The sequence below is a fragment of the Somniosus microcephalus genome, unplaced genomic scaffold (assembly GCF_052327205.1).
Source record: "Somniosus microcephalus isolate GS21.2 unplaced genomic scaffold, FLI_Smic_1.0 unresolved_chr2, whole genome shotgun sequence".
NCBI classification, from domain to species: Eukaryota; Metazoa; Chordata; class Chondrichthyes; order Squaliformes; family Somniosidae; genus Somniosus; species Somniosus microcephalus.
This window is the reverse complement of record NW_028225180.1, coordinates 64919642-64941151: the sequence shown is the minus strand read 5'-3', so window position 1 is coordinate 64941151 and position 21510 is coordinate 64919642. Positions and strand designations below refer to the sequence as shown.

Here is a 21510-nt window from a genome sequence, read left to right as displayed (position 1 = left end):
TTCCCGCATTTTCTGTTCTTATTTCGGATTTCCAACATCTGCAGTACTTTGCTGTCATACAAGTTATGCTGGACGCTTATGAAGCCCTAGTTAGGCCACAACTAGGCTATTGCATACAGTTCTGGTCACCACAGTTTAGGAAGGATGCGAAGGTGCTTGAGCTGGTTCAGAGCAGATTGACCAGAATGGTTCCAGGGATGAGGGTTTTTAGCCAGAAGGTTAGGTTGCAGATGCTGGGTTGTTCTCCTTGGAGAAAACGAGTTTGAGGGGAGATTTGATAGAGGTGGACAAGATAATGACGGGTTTGGATAAGGTAGACAGAGAAAGGCCGTTCTCATTAGCTGATGATATAAGGACTAGGGGATGCAGATTTAGCTTTAGATCTCCACTGTTTCTAGCTTTGGACCTCTAATGTTTCTAGCTTTGAAATTCCAGTTTTTCTAGCTTTGGACCTCTAATATTTCTAGCTTTGAAATTCCAGTGCTTCTAGCTTTGGACCTCTAATATTCCTAGCTTTGAAATTCCACTGTTTCTAGTTTTAGCTCTCCACTGTTTCTAGCTATGAACCGCCAGTGATTGTAGATTTGGACCTCCACTGTTTCTAGTTTTGGACCTCCAATGTTTCTAGCTTTGAACCTCCAGTTATTCTGGATTTGGACCTCCACTGTTTCTTGATTTGAACATCCACTGTTTCTAGATTTGAATCTCCAATGTTTCTAGATTTGAACCTCCAGTGATTCCAGATTTGGAACTCCACTGTTTCTAGATTTGAACCTCCACTCTTTCTAGATTTGAACCTCCACTGTTTCTAGATTTGAACCTCCAATGTTTCTAGATTTGAATCTCCACTGTTTCTAGATTTCAACCTCCACTGTTTCTAGATTTGAACCTCCTCTGTTTCCAGATTTGAACCTCCACTGTTTCTGGATTTGAACCGCCACTGTTTCTAGATTTGAATATCCACTGTTTCTAGATTTGATCCACCACTGTTTCTAGCTTTAGATCTCCAATGTTTCTGGCTTTGGACCTCCACTGCTTCTAGCTTTGGACCTCCACTGTTTCTAGATTTGAACCTCCAGTGATTGTAGATTTGGACCTCCACTGCTTCAATCTTTGGACCTCCACTGTTTCTGGATTTGAACCTCCAGTAATTGTAGATTTGAACCTCCAGTGATTGTAGATTTGTACCTCCACTCTTACTAGTTTTAGACCTCTACTGTTTCTAGCTTTGACTCTCAACTGTTTCTAGTTTTGGGCTTCCTCTTTTTCTAGCTTTGGATCACCACATTTTCTACCATCAAAACATTATTCTTTTTACCGTATTTATAAATCACTGCTGACAAGATGAAAACCCGTTCAGACCCTCCTGTGACCTTCGACTTTTATTATGTTAATGGCGACTTCAAATTATTACATTAGACCAGTTACTGGGTTTTAAAGTCAGGGACAGAGGAACACCAGCCCAACAAGTTAGGAGCTGCTAAGATGATTCGGCATTAACGTTTACATTACCAAGGTGAGTAAATGGAGATCAGATACAGATCAACCATGATCCAATTGAATGGCAGAACATGTTCGATGGGGTGAATGGCCTTCTCCTATTCCTATGTTACTAATCAAGCCAAATAATCTATAATTGGTAAGTGTTTCCCCTTGCATTGCCCTGATACCACCAAAATCAATGTGTTTATTTTGTTTTACAGTTGATTCAAAACATGAAGATCTTTTCTGGTGCAATATGTGGTTTCAAATTTCGTCCAAAAAAATGTTTATTTTTTTGTGATCCTTTTGGTGACACTTGGTATATTTGGATATTTAGGCTGCAACATTCCTGACCCTTGTCTTTACACAGAATTAAATGCGACCTGATAGGAGATGTGATATCAGTCCCCCATTTCTGGTCCTTCTCATCACCAGTGCCCAGGACTAGTTCGAAGCTCGCTCGGTCATTTGCCAGACCTGGGGGAGAGAGCGGACAACACAGGGCAAGAGGGTCATGACCTATTTCCTGCTCGGGTACAGCCGGGAGCATCAGGAGCATCTGCTAGAGGAAGGTTTGCTGCACAAAGACATCATACAGACAGAGCTCAGCGACACGTATTACTACCTGAACACCAAGGTGCTGATGGGACTGGAATGGGTGAATGGGTGAGCCGATTTTGTCCGCCTGCCTCCTTTGCGATGAAAACCGATTCAGACATGTTTGTCATTGTTGATTATTAAAGAGATCTCTTGTCGCGAACCAGTCACAGGAACATCTACACCGGCCACTTACAGAGACATGCAAGACCTGTCAGGGACAAATCCAGTAAATGGTACGTGAGTGAACAGGAATACTCTCTGGAAACGTATCTGCCATATTACTCCGGCACTGGGTACGTGCTCTCGACGGATGTCGCCTGCCGAGATTGGAACATTGTGAATACTGTCCCGAAATTGAAACTCGAGGACGTTTTTGTCGGTCTCTCTCTGGCTAAGTTGAAGATAGCGCCGGTGGAACTCCACTCACGGCAAATGTTCCACATTTCAAAGGTCCCATTTTCTGTTTTTGACGTTTGTAAATTCGTGGCCCCTCATGGGGTGAAACCCTCCAACTGCTGATCTACTGGAAGAAACTGGCAGATGCAGAAACTGAGGACTGCCCTGGAGATGCGTTAAGGGGGCCAACTTGTCATTTGCCCCTGCAAATGCCACTTGCTCCAGTCCATTTATTGAGAGGCATCACTGCATGCTGTCTGAACCCATCACTGCTGCTGCTGGGGTGCAGGCAGAATACTCACTGCCCCTCCAAAATAAGCTGTGTCAAGTGCACTAAGGTGTTTCTCGGAGATTCGACAAGGTCTTACGGTTATCTACCCTTTATTGGAATTTGTAGATCTCCATTGATTCGCTGCATTCTGTTCACTTTTAGGAAGGTTATCTCCAGTATAGACTTCCATGCTGTAATTACACGCTCCTTCCAGTTGTGGTGCTGCCGAGCCTCAGTTTGACGTCTCCCACTTCCTCCGCCTGTATCAGAGAGAAGCAAAATCCACATCTCCGCTTCCCAAATTGCCATTTACCTCGATTTCTGACCACAAATAATAATATAAATTCAAGATATGTAAAGATATTCATTTTTAAGGGAGTTAGCAATTGAACCAGAGAGAAGTTGAGATTAATTTTTCTCTCGCAGCAACATCTTATGATCCGGAATGCAGTGCTTTGAAATGGCGGTGAAAGTAGTTTCAATAGTAACTTTCAAAATTAATTCGATAAATACTTCAAGGGGAAATCGTGCTGGGCTATAGGGAAGAAGCAGTGGAGTGGGACTAAATAGAGGCTCTTTCACAGAGCCAGCTGAGAAACTAGTTTCTTGATCAACCAATCAATTTAATCAAAGAGATGGTTGAAAATAATGTCTGTCATTTTTTTCAGTAACTGAAATGTCTAATCTTCAAAATAAGTATCTAAATACAAATAAAAACAACATTTTCGCATCAACATCATTCAATCTAATGATTAAATTGTTTTAAATATTTATTTTAGGGCCTTCCATGAAGATTTACCTTCAAAGCCTCAGCATATCTCAAAAACATGGGTTTACATGAAGATTTTTAACCTTTGAATTGTTAAATAAATCTTTCAAAGTCACATGTACATTCTAAGATGTTCGAATTTCTGGATCCCAGAAAGCCACATTTCATATTTCCCCCAACTACCTAACAACAGTGCCGTTCTCTGTGTTCACAAACCTTTAGGCCACATTCCCAGTGCTCGCTGATCCCAGGACTGGACTCAGTGCTCTGACACCCTGAGATCCCCAATCATTTTCCCAGGGTCCTAAAACTAATGCTAAACCATGAAACCTCAATGTACAAAAAAAACGACGCTCTTACAAAACGGAAACTATCCATTCCGCCCAATCAGTCAATGACTTTCTTTATCCTTCACACGAGCAAATAGCTCCATATTGACCGCCCCTGTTCCAAAACAATTTGCGAATTTCAAGGTAATTGACAGGAAAACCAGTGACGTCATGAGGAAATATTATTTTTGGACAGCGAGTTGTTGTTATCGGGAATGCAACACCTGAAAGGGTGGTGGGGACAGATTCAATAGTAAATTGCAAAATGGAATTGGAAACAGCACTAACCGCTGCTGTAAAATCCGTCTCACGGCATGTTATGAAACAATGAGTGTTTAATCTGTCCCGTTACAAGTTTAAATGTCCCTGTACTCCGAATTTATAGGAGGGGGCAGTCTCTCACTTTATTTCCCCATTAAAGTGGATCCACAACGAATTCAGGTGTAACTTACGTGAACTTTTTGGCGGAGATAACAGAAGTTCTCTCCCCGAGTGGGGCCTCACACACAGCTGGAAGATTAACTGATATTCCCGGGTTAATTGTACCCGTTTAACCATAAGATGATGCCACGATAAGGGGTTACTCGATGCGGCAAATGTATTTGGAGATTTGTCATGGTTCATGTCGGGACAAGTGACAAAGGGCAAAAAGGGCGGAGTTCTAGCTGAGGGAGTAGCTGGAGTGAGGAACTAAATTATCAACCAGGTCTACAAGGGCGCTAATCTCAGCATTATTACCCAGGCCACGTTCTAATTGTTACAGAGACAAACAGACCAGAAAAGTGAACACTTGGCTGGATGAGTGTTGTATGAGGGAGCGGATCCAATTCATGGGGCAAAGTGCAGGGCAAAGAGATAGCCATACCGTTGGAACATGTTGTATCTGAAATAAGATAGGACCAAGGTCCGAGTGGACCGTATAAATAGCGAGGCAAAAACACACTATTCTCATAAATGGGGTGGGGGGAGGATTCAGTCATAAACAACAGTAAAAATTATAATTGAACGATAAAAAGGATAAGAGCAGATTTCAGGTCATGACGTGATACTCCAGTGAAGGGAGTACTAAAATAATTAAAGCAGTTACAGCAGGCGAGACAAATAAGAAAGGTGTAAAGTTAAACGGTGTAAGAAAGACCGCATCAGGTCAAACACGTGTGCTATATACTAACATATGGGGTATAAGCAATACATTGAATGAATTGGAGGCTGCAATGTGTCAAATGAATCCGAGTTTGCTGATGATACAAAGTTGGGTGTGAAAGTAAGGTGTGAGGCAAATGCAAAGATGATGCAAAGCAATATAGACAGGTTAAGTGAGTGGGAAAGAACATGGATGATGGAATATAAGATGGAGATGTGTGACATTATCCACTTTGGTAAGAAAAATAGGAAAACAGAATATTTTTAAATGGTGGAAGATTGGGTCATTTTGGACTTCAATTGAAACTAGGTGTCCTTGTACACTGCAAGTTAGCCTGCAGGTGTAGTTAGGAAAGCAAATGACATATTAGCTGTATGGTGGACCTGCGAGAGGCACAGAGTCAGCGAGAGGAGGATAAAAAGAGCGTGGAGAGGAGGCCTGGGACCGGAGCTGAGCGGCGCACCTGTGAGAGGCACAGAGTCAGCGAGAGGAAGATAATAAGAGCACGGAGAGGAGGCCTGGGACCGGAGCTGAGCGGCGGACCTGTGAGAGGCAGAGAGTCAGCGGGAGGAAGATAAAAAGAGCACGGAGAGGAGGCCTGGGACTGGAGCTGAGTGGCGGACCTGCGAGAAGCACAGAGTCAGCGAGAGGACTATAAAAAGAGTGCTGAGAGGAGGCCTGGGACTGGAGCTGAGCAGCGGACCTGCGAGAAGCACAGAGTCAGCAAGAGGAAGATAAAAAGAGCATGGAGAGGAGGCCTGGGACCGGAGCTGAGCGGCGGACCTGCGAGAAGCACAGAGTCAGTGAGAGGACTATAAAAAGAGTGCTGAGAGGAGGCCTGGGACTGGAGCTGAGCGGCGGAAATGCAAGAGGCACAGTGTCAGCGAGAGGAGGATATAAAGAGCATGGAGAGGAGGCCTGGGACCAGAGCTGAGCGGCGGACCTGCGAGAGGCACAGAGTCAGCGAGAGGAGAGAGAGAAGTAAAAACAATTGAAGTGTGACATCACCAGAAAGCAGGTAAGTGATTGGTTGGTGAATATTGCTCTCTTTCTCGCTTTTTTTCCAAATTAAATTTCCATGTTTTATAGTTTCTAGGGTTTCTGTTGCATAGCGGGGAGTGCTGGTAAAGAAGGGCACTTGAGAATATAATTTAATTGTAGTGTAATTAGTGGTATTGATTTGATTTAATTTAATTTGAATTAATTAAAGGGTAATTAATGGCAGAACTGCTCGACTCCGTGGCATGCTCCTCCTGCTCTATGTGGGAAATCAGGGACACTTGGTGTGTCCCTCATGATCAAATGTGCAGGAAGTGTATCCAGCTGCAGCTACAATCAGACCACATTGTGGCGCTGGAGCCGCGAATGAATATATAATGAAGCATTCGCGATGCTGAGCACATTGTGGATATCATGTACAGGGAGTTGATCCCACCGCAGGTAAATTCTGCACAGGCAGGAAGGGATTGGGTGACAACCAGGCAGGGTAGTAGGCACAGGCAGGTAGTGCAATGGTCCCCTGTGGCCATCCCACTTTCAAAGAGATATACCACTTTGGATATTGTTGAGGGGGTTGGGTTCTCGGGAGAAGGCAGCAGCAGCCCACTTGCTGGCAGCATGGGTAGTCATGCTGCACAGGACTGGGGGAAAATGTGCGGGAGAGCTATAGTGATAGGGTATGCTATTGACAGAGGAATAGAAAGGCATTTCTGCGGCCACAAATGAGACTCCAGAATGGTATGTTGCCTTCCTGGTGCAAGGGTCAAGGATGTCTCGGAGCGGCTGCAGGGCATTCTGGAGGTGGAGAGTGAACAGCCAGTTGCCGTAGTGCAGATATGTACCAACGATATAGGTAAAAAACGGCATGAGTTCCTAAACGCTGAATATAGGAAGTTAGGAGGTAAATTAATAAATAAGCCCTCAAAGGAAGTAATCTCAGGATTGCTACCAGTGCCACGTGCTCGTCAGTGTAGAAATAGAAGGATATTTCAGCTGAATACTTGGCTAGAGGAATGTTGCAAGGGGGAGGGATACAAATTCATCGGACAATGGAACCAGTTCTGGGGGAGGCGGGACGAGTACAAAGTGGATGGTTTGCACCTGGGCCGGACCGGAACTGATGTCCTAGGGGCAATGTTTGCTAGTGCTGTTGGGGAGGGTTTAAACTAAAATGGCAGGGGGCTGGAAACCTGTGCAGGGCGACAGAGGAAAGGTAAGCAATGGATAGAAACAAAAGGCAGGAAGGAGAAAAGCAAAAGAGGAAGGCAGAGAAATCAAGTGTGGAAATCAAACAGGGCCACATGGAGAATAATTCTAAAAAGGACTAAGAGTGTTGAAAAATCAAGCCGGAGATCTTTGAGTTTAATGTGAGGAGCATTCTTATTAAGGTGGATGAATTAGCTGCGTATATAGAAGTAAACGGGCATGAGATAATTAGGATTATGGAGACTTGGCTCCAGGGGGACCAAGACTGGGAATTGAACATCCAGGGGTATTCAATATTCAGGAAGGAAAGGAAAAAAGGAAAAGGAGGTGGAGTAGTATTGCTGGTTAAAAAGGAGATCAGCAATAGTAAGGAAGAATATTAGCTCTGATGTTGTGGAAATTGTATGGGAATAGCTGAGCAATACCAAGGGGAAGAAACCGTTAGTGGGAGTTGTATACAGACCCCCAAACAGTAATGCTGAGTTTGGGGATGGCATTTAACGGCAAATTAGAGAAGCCTGCAATATGAGCAGTGCAGGTATCATGGTTGACTTTAATGTACATATAGATCGAGCTAACCAAATTAATAACAATACTGTGGAGGAGGAATTCGTAGAGTATATACGGGATGGTTTCCTGGACCAATATGTTGAGGAACCGACTAGAGATCTGGCCATCTTAGACTGGGTATTATGCAATGAGAAAGGGTTAATTAACAACCTTGTTCTGCGAGGCCCCTTGGGGAGGAGCGATCAAAATATGATAGAATTCATCATTAAAATGTAAGAAGTCACACAACACCAGGTTATAGTCCAACAGTTTTATTTGAAGTCACAAGCTTTCGGAGCGCTGCTCCTTCATCAGGTGAAGTGGAGAGATGCATAAAGACACAGCTTATATAGTCAGAGAATAATGTCAGATGTTTACAGGTAATCTTTCTAACTGCCATTCATCACACCTCGGCAGAGAGATAATCACAGCAATCAAAGGTGTGAATGCTGTCCAAACAGGTCAGTCAGGAAAACATTACATAAAAGAACAATGAGGTGGGGTCACAAGGGGTCAAGGACATTCAGCCTCCGATCTCACAGAATCCCCACAGTGCAGATAGAGGCCATTTAAGCCCATCAAGCCTGCACCGACACATATCCCACCCTATTCCTGTAACCCCACGTATTTAATCCCCTAACACTAAGGGTCAATTTATCACAGCCAAATCAACCTAACCTGCACACCTTTGGACTGATGGGAGGAAACCGGAGCACCCGGAGGAAACCCACGCAGACACAGGGAGAATGTGCAAACTCCACACAGACAGTCGCCCGAGGCCAGATTTGAACCTGGGTTTCTGGCGCTGTGAGGCAACAGTGCTAACCACTATGCCACCGTGCCCCTGCGGGTAAGCATTCTCCAAGACGGCCTTCGAGACACATGACAACGCAAAATCGTCGAGCAGAAACTGATAGCCAAGTTCCACACCCATGAGGATGGCCTGAACCGGGATCTTGGGTTCATGTCACGCTACATGTAACCCCACCTGACGTAGGGTCATCCAGACTCCAGTCATCGTTGGCTTGTTCTCCCTACACAGATGCGGCCGGACCTGCTGTGATTTCCAGCAAAAAAAATGTTTTTTGTTGTTTTTTTTGTTTTTCACACAGACCCCAGCATCTGCAACATTTGACCCCTTGTGACCCCACCTCATTGTTCTTTGATGTAATGTTTTCCTGACTGACCTGTTCGGACACCATTCACACCTTTGATTGCTGTGATTATCTCTCTGTCGAGGTGTGATAAATGGCAGTTAGAAAGATTAACTGTAAACATCTGACATTATTCTCTGACTATATAAGCTGTGCCTTTATGGATCTCTCCACTTCACCTGATGAAGGAGCAGCGCTCCGAAAGGTTGTGACTTCAAATAAAGCTGTTGGACAATAACCTGGTGTTGTGTGACTTCTTACATTTGTCCACCCCAGTCCAACTCCGCCATCTCCTCACCATCATTAAAATGGAGAGTGAAGCAGTTGACTCAGAGACTAGACTCCTGAATTTAACTAAAAGAAACTAGGAGGTTATGAGGCACGAGTTGGCTAGGATTGATTGGGGAACGTTACTTAAAGGGCTGACGGTGTATAGGCAATGGCAAACATCTAAAGATCGCATGGATGAACTCCCAAATTTGGTCATCCCTGTTTGTCATAAAAATAAAACAAAAAAGGTGACTCAACCGTGGTGACAAGATACATTAGGGATAGCATAAGAACGAAGGAGAGGACGTGTAATTTGGCCAGAAAAAGCAGCAAACCTGAGGATTGGGAACAGTTTAGGATTCAGCAAAGGAGGACAAAGGGATTAATTAAGAGGGGTAAAATAGATTATGAGAGCAAGCTAGCTGGAAACATAAAAACTGACTGTAAAAGGTTCTATAGATATGTGAAGAGAAAAAGATGGGTGAAGTCAAGCGTAGGTCCCTTGCAGTCAGAATCAGAGGAATTTATAAAGGGGAACAAAGAAAAGGCAGGCCAATCAAATACATACTTTCGTACTGTCTTCACAAAGGAGGACAAAAATAACCTCCCACTGATCTCGGGGAACATAGGATCTAATCAGAGGGAGGAATTGGATGACATCAGTATTTGAAGGTAAGTGGTGTTAGGGAAATTGACGGGATTGATGGCCGATAAATCCCCAGGGTCTGATAATCTACATCCAAGGGTACTTACGAATGCCCTAGAAATAGTAGATGCATTGCTGCTCATCTTACAAAGATCTATAGACTCTGTAACAGTTCCCATGGATTGGAGGAGAGCTAATGTAACCCCACTATTTAAAAAAGTTGGTAGAGAGAAAACGGGGAATTATGGACTGGTAAGTCTGACATCAGTAGTTGGGAAAATGCTAGGGTCCATTATGAAAGATGTAAAAGCAGAGCACTTGGAAAACAGTGACAGGATCGGACAAAGTCAACATGGATTCACAAAAGGTAAATCATGCTTGACTGATCTCCTGGAAATTTTTGAGGATGTAACTGGTAGAACATATAAGGGAGAACGAGTAGATGTGGTGTATTTAACTTTCAGAAGGCTTTCGATAAGGTCCAGCATAAGAGATTAGCGTGCAAAGTTAAAGCACATGGGATTGGGGGTAAGGTACTGTCTTTGATAGAGAACTGGTTGGCAGACAGGAAGCAAAGAGTTGGAATAAACGGGTCTTTTTCCGAGTGGCAGGCAGTGACTAGTGGTGTACCACAGGGATCAGTGCTAGGACCCCAGCTATTCACAATATATATAAGTCATCTAGCCGAGGGAACTAGATGTAATATCTCCAGGTTTGCAGACGACAAAAACTGGGTGGGCGTGTGTGCTGTGAGAAGGATGCTGAGAATCTCCCGTATTATTTTGACAGGTTGGATGATTGGGCAGATGCATGGCAAATGCAGTATAATGTGGATAAATGTGTGGTTTTCCACTTCGGTTGCAAAACAGGAAGACAGCTTATTATCTGAACGGCAATTGATTGGGAAAAGTGGAAGTGCAACGAGGTCTGAGTGTCCTTGTGCACCAGTCGCTGAAGGTAAGCATGAAGGTGCAGCTGGTGGTTAAGAAGGCATATGGTATGTTGGCCTTCATAGTGAGAGGATTCATGTACAAGAGCAAAGATGTATTGCTGCAGTTTTACAGGGCCTTGGTGAGACCACACCTTGAGTATTGTGTGCAGTTTTGGTCGCCTTATCTGAGGAAGGATGTTCTTGCATTGGAGGGAGTGCAGCGAAGATTCACCAGACTGATACATGGGATGGCAGGAATGACGTATGAGGAGAGATTGGGTCGATTAGGCCTGCATTCGCTAGAGTTTAGAAGAATGAGAGGGGAGCTCATTGAAACTTATAAAATTCTAACAGGACTAGACACACTAGATGCAGGGAGGACGTTCCCGATGGCGGGGGAGTCCAGAACCAGGTGTCATAGTCTAACGATAAGGGGTAAGCCATTTCGGACTGAGATGAGTAAGAATTTCTTCACCCAGAGAGTGGTGAATGTATGGAATTCTCTACCACAAAAGGCAGTTGATGCCAATTCATTAAATATATTCAAGAACGAGTTAGATATATTTCTTAAGGCTAAGGGGATCAAGAGATAAGGGGAGAAAACAGGGACATGGTACTGAATTTGGATGATCAGCCATGATCTCATTAAATGGCAGAACAGGCTCGAGGGGCCGAATGGACTACTCCTGCTCTTATCTTTTCTGTTTCTATGTTTCTATTACAAACCGATTGAAGGATAATATTAAATCAGTCTCTCTGCAATTTTATATGTCCTTGCTGGTGATGTTGAGGATGGGGATGTTCATTGATCCTTCTCCCTCCGGTTAGTTCATTAATTGACCGCAACCACTTATGACTGGATGTGGCAGGACCGCAGAGCTCTGATCTGATCCATTGGTTGTTGGGTCACTTAGCTCAGACATTAGCATGTTGCACCGCTATTTAATATGCATGCACTCCTGTGTTGTATCTTCACCACATTGGCACCACATTTTCAGGTACGTCGGTTGCTGCTCCTGGCATGCTCTTCTATATGCTTCATTGAACCAGGGATGTTCCCCTGGCATGATGGTAATGGCAGAATGATGGATATGCCAGGCCATTATAAGATCGCAGAGGGAACCTGGATCCAATTGATTCGAGGTTGAACCGTACTGGGGAAAATAATTTCTCCTTATGCAGCACAAGCAAGGCTTAATTCATTACAGTGTTTGAGCAGTAGTTTGGAGAGGACACTTGAGTCTTACATTAATCTGTTAATCTCCGGGTAGAAGCGCAACCGTGAATAAGCTGCACCCTATGTGTCTGATCACACCTCTTCCTTTTTCTCCCGAGTGTCTCCTTGAATCTTCCTGAAATCTTCTACAGAATGGCCCAGAAATTCGGGTCCCCTCGCAAGAGTACACGCTGGGTACTCATGCATAGGCCCAACGAAAGTGCCGGTTATGTGCATGCACTGCACATGCGTGGGAAACCGGAACTTCCGTTCCCTTGAAAGAAGGGGTTGACAGGTGGAACGCGTGCACCAGAGAGGCAGCGCGTGCGCATCAAGCTTACGTTTTTTTTTCAGGTTTCTCCGGGAGGGTAAGTCTCCAGCAGTTACACTTTTACAAAGCAGACACAAGGCCTGCTTTTAACAAGGTAGTGGTGAATTAATAAAAATTAAAACATTTTTCCACAGGTTTATTATTCTTAAATACTTTAACGAAAGATAGTTATTTTTAGCCCCATTAGAAAATGTAATTAATTTTTTCAAAATTTTAAATTATTGTTTAAAATAGCTGTTTCTTGTTATTTATAGATATTTAAAAAATAATGTCCCAGAAATTCGGGTCCCCACTCGTGAGTACACAATGGATACTCACGTGTAGGCCCAACCAAAGTGCCGGTTTTGTGCATGCATTGTGCATGCGCGGGAAATCAGAACTTCCGTTGCCTTGAAAGAAGGGGTTGACAGATGGAACGCGTGTGCCAGAGAGGCAGCGCATGCGCATTGAACTTATGTTTTTTTTGCAGGGTTCTCCGGGAGTGTAAGTCTCCAGCAGTTACACTATTAAAAAGCAGGCGCAAGGCTTGCTTTTAACACGGTAAGTGGTGAATTAATTACAATTAAAACATTTTTCCACAGGTTTATTATTTTTAAATACTTTAAAGAAAGGTAAGTTTATTTTTAACCCAATTAGAACATGTAATTAATCTTCAAAAAAGTGTAAATTATTGTTTAAAATAGTTATTTCATATAATTCATAGTTATTTTAAAAATGTGATTTTTTAAAATTTAATTGATGTTTTAGTGATGTTTTGGAGCTTATAGTATTTATAGGTTTGACAGCTCTTCCTGTCAAATTTATGAATGAAGCATTCCCTGCTACCATTGGTTCTCCATGGCCCACACGATCCCGGGCATTCTTTGAACTAACTGCGCCCCTGGTATACGCAAGCACCATGCGCCGGCAGTTGGAGGTGTCCCAGGGTTGGAATACCACGGGGGCCCACAGCACAACGGCCAGCACGCAAGGTAAGTGCAGGTTAGAGGCTTGTGCCCGCGGGAAGCCTCTGACCCGAATTTTTGGGCCTTTGTGTCTGTTAAGATCCCCCTGTTATACACTTACTCGCATTCAAAACCTTTTGGACTCTTAGTGTGCAATCGCTGGCTGCCATCCAAAAGCCCTCAAATCAAATCACAGAGATGCCACTTCCGCTCCTACTTGGCTTACGCATGTTCTAGACATAAGTGAATATTATATCAACTGTTTTTGACCAACAAGACACATATTTGGGTTAATTATGGCAATACAACGGCACATGTCCCCAGTTTGCAGAGATATAGCGTCCTAGCTGTTTCTGCGAAAGGCTTAGGTTTGAGTTTCACTGGAGACGTCGTAACATTCCATTACAATGGCAGCTACACCTGACCTTGCCTCTCAGGCTAGTCGCACTCTATGTATCATCCTTACTGTGGCTAATATCCACCTTTCACCCACAACCTCCCTATTCGGCTATAACAATTCTCTTTCTCACCCATAAGCTTACAGCATAAGTACATAATTTTAATTATATGCAAAATGATTACATATATATAATTCAGGTTACCATTACATAAAAATGATGATAACAGATTTCTACATTTAATTCATACACACGATTATAACCTCATTACAGATGATTGGAGTGGAGGCAGTTATAGAGTGGTATTCCCCAGAGGTCTGTACAAGGATCACTGCTTATCTTGATATATATTAATGACTTGGGCTTGCGTTTACAGGGAACAAATTCAAAATTTGCAGATGACACAAAACTTGCAAGTATAGTGAACAGTGGGGAGGATAGTGATAGACTTGAAGAAGACATAGGCAGGTTGGTGAAATGGGCAGACACGTGGCTGATAAAATTTAACGCAGAAAAGTGTGAAGTGTTACATTTTGGTGGGAAGAACGAGAAGAGGCAAAAAAACTAAAGTGTACAATTCTAAAGTGGGTGCATGAATAGCGAGACCTGAAGGTGTAGGTGCTCAAATTGTTGAAAGTTGCAGGGCAGTTTGAGAAAGCGGTTAAAGAAACATTCGGTATCCTGGGCTTCATAAATAGAGGCATAGAGTACAAAAGCCAAGAAGTTATAATGAAAGTTTATAAAACACTGTTTCAGCATGAACTGGAGTATTGTGTCCAATTCTGGGCGCCACACTTTAGCAAGAATGTGACGGCCTTAGAGACATTGCAGAAAATAATTCCGAGAATGATTCCAGGGACGAGGGACTTCAGTTACATGGATAGACTAGAAATACTGGGGTTATTCCCCATAGAGCAGAGAAGATTGAAAGTAGATTTGATAGATATATTCAAAATCATGAGGGGTTTAGACGGAGTAGATAGAGAGAAACTGTTCCCATTGGCGAAAGGGTCGATGAACCAGAAGACACAGATTTAAGGTGATTGGGAAAAGAACCAAAAGCGACATGAGCAATATTTTTTTATGCAGCGAGTGGTTAGGACTTGGAATGCACTGCCTGAAAGGCTGGTGGTGGCAGACTCCATCGGAGCTTTCAAAAGGGAATTGGAAATATACCTGAAGAAAAAAATGCAGGGCTACGATGAAAGGGCGGGGAAGTGGGATTAGCTCAAGTGCACCTGCACAGAGCCAGCACGGGCTCTACCGGCCGAATGGCCTCTTTCTGTGCTGTAAATACTCTGTGTTTCTATGATTATAGATATTTATTATTATAAGATATTAAATCAATATTCTAAAATCCAATTAATGCATGATAATCTTGCACCATGGCTTTACAGATTGCGGTCTTATCCAATTTTGTGGCTGCTGATGGTGCACGGCATCTAGTAGAAGCTAAGTTTTGAGCTGCTAATTCTGTTCTGAATCATTTAGCAAGGTGGTAGTGCCACACAACACATTGGAGGTTCTCCGCAGTGTATAGACGGCACTTCGTCTCAACAAGAACTGTGCGGTGGTCTCTCCTAAATATACTGTCATAGACAGATGCATCTGCGACAAGTAGATTGCTGTGGACGAGGTCAACTAAGTTTTCCCTCATGTTGTTTTTCTCACCACCTGCCCCAAGCTGAGTCTGGCAGCTATTTCCTTCTGGAGTCGGCCAATTCGGTCAGTAGTGGTGCTACTGAGCCAGTTTTGGTTTTGGACATTTAGGTCCGCCTCTCAGAGAACATCCTGTGCCCTTGCTACCCTTAGTGTTTCTTCGAATGGTGTTCAAAATGAAAGAGCACTTCTTCGTCACTGATGGAGGCTGGTATGTGGTAATCAGAATGAGGTTTGCTTGCCCATGTTTGGCCTGATGGCATGAGACTTCATGAGGGCCGAAGTCAATGTAGAGTATTCCCAGTGCCGCAACTTCACAACTGTATACCACACTGTTGGCACATCTTGGAGGTTACTCCTGCTGGTGGGACAGCACATACCCATGGATGGTGATAGAGGAGCCTTGGACGTTAGCTGCCGGACTGGGCATTTGGCAGGCGGTGAGAGAACAATCACGAGAGTAAAAACTACTTGACCTCGTCCTCACCATCTAACTGTTTCAGATGCATCTGACCATTACAGCACTGATAGCAGTGACCAGCGCACAGTCCTTGTGGAGGTGGAGTCCCGTGCAAAATGGGATAGAATCAGATAAGATGTAGCAGCTCCAAGCTGGGCTCGGTGAGGTGCGTGGCCATCAGCAGCAGCAGCATTGTATTACACCTGAACCTGTAAACTCATGGCACGGCATATCCCTCATTGTGCTGCTACCATCAAGCCAGGGCCTTTGCAACCTTCTTCAGCCGGTATTGCTGAGTGGATGAACCATCTCGGCCTGCTCCTGAGATCGCCACCTTCCCAGAAATTCGGGTCTCCACGGGTGAGTACGCATGTGGTTCTCACCGGTAAAGCGAATGGAAGTGCCGGTTTCCTGCATGCACTGCACATGCGTGGGAAACTGGCACTTCCATTCCCCTGAACGAAGGGGTTCAGAGGTCAAACACGTGCACGGGAGAGGCTGCACGTGCGCATCAAACTTAGGTTTCTTTTGCAGGTTTTCCCGGGAGGGTAAGTCTCCAGAAGTTAGACATGTAAAAAGCAGGCGTAAGGCCTGCTTTTTACAAGGTAAGTGGTGATTTAATTAAAATTAAAACATTTTTCCACAGGTTTATTATTTTTAAATACTTTAAAGTAAGGTAAGTTTATTTTTAGCCCCGTTAGAAAATAAAATTATTTTTTTCAAAAATTTAAATTATTGTTTACAATAGTTATTTCATGTAATTTTTAGTTTATTTAAAAAATGTGAATTTTTAAAAACATTTATTTGAAGTTTTAGTGCTATTTTGGGGCCGAGGTATTTGTAAGTTTGACAGCTCTTCCTGTCAATCTTATGAATGGAGCACTCCCTGCTCCGATTGGCTCTCCATGGCCCACATGATCCCAGGGGACGCATTGAACGAACTGCGCCCCGGGATACGCAAGCACTGTGCACCGGCAGCTGGAGCAGGCCCCGGATTGGAATTCCACATGGGCGTGCAAGGTAAGTGCAGGTCGGGGGCTCGCATCTGCGGGAAGCACCCGACCCGAATTTCTGGGCCATTGCCAGTTTCATCCAATTCGATTCACTCCACGTGACATCAAGAAACGACTGAGCCTGCTGGATACGGCAAAGGCTGTGGCCCGCCAGCATCCGGGCTGTGGTGCTGCAGATTTGTGCTCCAGATGCAGCTGCACTTCTAGCCAAGCTCTTTCAGTAAAACTACAAAATTGGCATCTACCGACATAGTGAAAAATTACCCCGGAATGACCTGTCAACATTAAGCAGGACAAATCAAATTCTGCCAATTACCGCCTCATCACCTTACTCTCAATTATCAGCAAAGTGATGGAAGGTGTAGTCGCCATTGCTATCAAGTGTCCCTTAATGATCAATAACCTGATCACAGATGCTCAGTTTGGTTTCCACCACGTTAACATGGCTCCAGATGTCATTACAGCTTATTCCAAACGTGGACAAAGGATCAGAATTCCAGAGGTGAGGTAACGATGATTGCCCCGGACATCAAGCGGCATTTGACCGAGTGTGACATCCAGCAGCCCTGGCAAAATTGATGTAAATGGGTTTCAGGGGGGAAAGAATTCTCTGGCTGGAGTCATGCCTAGCAAAAAGGAAGATTGTTGCAGGTCAGTCATATCAGCCACAGAACATCGCTGAAGTATTTTCTCAGGGCAGTGTTCGAGACACAACCATCTGAAGCAGCTTCATCATTGAAGTTCCAGCCATCATAAGAACAGAAGAGTCCGGATGTTCGCGGCTAATTACAGAGTGTTCCGTTCCATGCATAGTTCTTGGGATAATGAAGCCCACATGCAGCGAGAGCAGGACAACTTGCAGGCTTGGGCTGAAAAATGGCAAGAAATATTGCTGACAGACATATGCCACGAAATGAAAAAATCCAAAAAAAGTGAGTGTAACCACCTCCCCTTGAAAGCCAACGGCATTACCATTGTCGAAACTCCCACCACAAACACCGTAGGAGACACCAATGACCAGAACATTAACAGGAGGAGCCAAATAATTAATGTGGCTGCAAGAACAAGTCAGAGATCGGGTATTCTGCGGCGAGTCTCCCACCTCCTGACTCCCCAAATTCTTTCTACCATTTACAAGGCAGGAGTGTGATGGAATACTCGCCACTTGCCTTGATGCGTGCAGCTCCAACAACACTCAAGAAGCTCAACAGTTCCAGGGCAAAGCAACTCTCTTGATTGGCACCGATTCACCACTTTAACCATTCACTCCGTCCACCTCCGGTGCACTGTGACTGCAGTATGTACCATGTACTGCAGCAACTCGCAAAGTTTTTTCGACAGCCCCTCCCAAACATGCAAACTCTGTCACGTGGAAGGACAAGGACAGCAGGCGCATTGTGAAAACGACCACCTGCCAGTTCAACTCCAAGTTACATACTATTCAGACTTGGAATTATATCTCCGTTTCTTCGTCGTCGTTTGGTCAAGATCCTGGAAATCCCTCCCTAACAGCACTGTGGGAGGACTTTCAACAAATGGACAGCAGCGGTTTAAGAAGGCGGCTCACCAGCAAATTCTCAAGGGCAACTGGTGATGGGCAATTACGTTTGGCCTTGACTGAGCACACCAACATCACGTCAGCAAATAAAAAAAATGTCAGAAGCAGTAATGGTAGAGATGAGTCATCACCCATTGGCTTAGATTATTGTTACCAGCAGTAACATTTCAGATGGGTCACTACCAGCAAAATTAGAATCGGATCGCCAGGAATAATGGTGATTAGGGTCACCTACATTAATATTAGAGCCATGTAAGCACCAGTAATATGATCGTAGAGTCACCAGCAGGAATGTAACAGTAGGGGCATAGCCATTAATGTTAGAGTAGGGTCACCCCCAGTCATGTTAAAGTAGAGCCACCGCAAGTAATGTTTGAGTAGGGGCTCCCCCAGTCATGTTAAAGTAGAGCCATCGCAAGTAATGTTTGAGTAGGGTCACCCCAAGTCATGTTAAAGTAGGGCCAATGCAAGTAATGTTTGAGTAGGGTCACCCCGTCATGTTAATGTACAGGCACCACCAATAATGTTAGATTAGGTGCATCACCTGTTTGTTAGAATAGTGTCTTCACCAGTAATGTTAGAGCAAGGGCACCACCAGTGACGTTAGATTAGAGTCACCAACAGTAATGATAGAGTAGAGTCACCACCACTAAAGTTAGAGTAGGGTCAGCACAATTAATGTTAGAGTAGGGCCACCACCAGTAATGTTAGAGTAGGTTCACCACCTATAATGATAGAGTAGAGTCATCACCATTATTGTTGGGGTAGCGTCACCATCAGTAATTTTAGAGCCGATTCAACATCATTCATCATCACAGTAAACAACACAGTTTAATTAGGCAATGGATGAGTGACGATTTCACCAAATTAAGATGAGGCTCCAAGAAATCAACGCAATGTCCGGGGGAATGTTTGCTTTATCCTTCAGGATTTACGGGACACGCGCAGAGTGCAGTGCCTCTGGGATTACTTTCCGTTAATTGATGTCAATGGATGGAGTTTCATGGACTGAGTTGTTCAATTTCCCCATTGGCGGCCCGGGCGCACTGACTTTGAAAATCGCTCCTTGCTGGTTAAGTGACTGTAACTAAAGCCAATTATTGTTTAACCGGATTGTCTCACCGGGGCACCGATTGATCTATAAAGGGGGAGCATTTACGGATCTCAGAAACACTCAAGCCGGAACCGTAAAGCAGCTCAGAATTCACACAAATCTTAAAAACAATGGTACGGCCTATAATTGTACAGATACGGGACATTTCCTCGCAGCATTTGGCTGTTGCCTAATACCTGTTGACTATCTCAGTGTTAATGTAACAGATTCCGAGAATGTCCACACTGCAGAGTCATTTATTCACCGGGATCAGTTGGTGAAAATCAGCGGCAATCCTCGTCGTCCACGCGACCGCTGAGGCGCTGTTCCGGTCGCTACATCGCGGGCACCGGGCGCTCAATGTTCCTCCCTATACTGAGGGAGGGCGAGGCTGATTCCCCGGCCTCCCCAACAACACATAGCTCACTAAAGAATGTAATGCTCAGTGCCCATAATAATCACGTCTTTTGTGCCGTTGTTCCCTGTCTACATTACGTTGATAATAACTCGGACTGCAGAAACCTCCACCCAACAGGCGTTTTACAAAATAAATTCCACGCAGGAAGGAGCTCCCCTCCTCTCTGCAGCGTTCGAGTATAACTTGAACGCTTTTTTTTATCGGAGTTGAGTATTTTATTTGAATTATATCTTTCCATTAATTGCCGTGTAATTATATTTAATACTTGACTGAAGTTTGCTGAACGGACGGCGGGTTTTCAGTCCCTCGATATTGAATGTTCAGTGATTTCATTCCTTTAAATAAAGTGTCTTCACCATCGCCTATGTTAATGAAAAAATCCTTGCGCTTAATGCTAAATAGGGACACATCTGAACATTTCCCCACGATAATCTGTGAAATTTATCTGAATGACCCCGTTACTAACCTCTTGTTGCTCCTTCTTACAGCGAACCTACTGACAATCGTGATTTTCTCCAGAGGAAAATGCGGCCTTTCCAAATGTATCTCTGTCTACATGGTGGCCATGGCAACAGCAGATCTACTGGTCATGATCATCAATGTATTATTGAACCGCATTTTACGTTATTACTTTCCACATACATTCCTGTCGTTAACTGCCGTCTGTAAGTTGACTATATACCTGCAATGTGTCTACCTTTATTTGTCGGTGTGGTTTACGGTCTCGTTCACATTTGACCGATTTGTAGCTATATGTTGTAAGAGGTTTAAAACCAAGTATTGCACAGTGAGGACTGCGGCCGCGGTTATCAGCACGGTCTCTCTCCTGATCTGTTTACAGAGCCTCCATTTTTTGGTTTGCATTTGAACCTGAGCGAATAATTAACAATGTTCACTGGGGTTGCCGCTCCAGAGCGGAGTTTATTTCATTGCCTGTAGGTGTAGTGTTTTCCTGGCTACGTAGCATTTGTTTTTCTTGGCTTAGTTATGTTTTGATATTACTGTTTAATTGTATGACAGCCAGACGCATTTTAGTGGCCTGTCGAGCCCGTAGGGGACTCCGGGGTCATAACAGTGAGAATCAGAGTGATCCCGAGATGGAGAGCCGAAGGAAATCCATAATTTTACTGTTCAGTGTATCGGCCAGTTTTATACTGTTGTGGCTGACAACTACCGTTACTTATTTAACTACCGGACCGACAAACACCGCGCATTACCGAGGCGATTATGCAGCCCCTGCCTATATTGCCGCTGAAACCGGATATATGCTCATGTATTTGGGGCATACCGGGGCAGCACGGTGGCATAGTGGTTAGCACTGTTGCCTCACAGCGCCAGGGACCCGGGTTCAAATCTGGCCTCGGGTGACTGTCTGTGTGGAGTTTGCACATTCTCCGGGTGCTCCGGTTTCCTCCCACAGTCCAAAGATGTGCGGGTTAGGTTGATTGACTATGATAAATTGACCCTTAGTGTCAGGGGGATTAAATACGTGGGGTTACGGGGATAGGGTGGGATATGTGTTGGTGTAGGGGTTACGGGGATCGGGTGGGATATGTGTCGGTGCAGGCTCGATGGGCCGAAATGGCCTCTCTCTGCACTGTGGGGTTTCTGTGTGATTCTGTGTGATTTGAGTTCCTGTACAAACACGTGCATTTATGCAGCTACACAAACTAA

At 44.3% G+C, this 21510-nt stretch overlaps 1 pseudogene; it reads left to right on the top strand.

Moving 5' to 3' along the window:
• The first annotated feature begins 1858 nt into the window (after positions 1-1858).
• Positions 1859-19737, top strand: LOC147092750 (beta-1,3-galactosyltransferase 5-like; annotated as a pseudogene).
• Positions 19738-21510: the final 1773 nt, after the last annotated feature.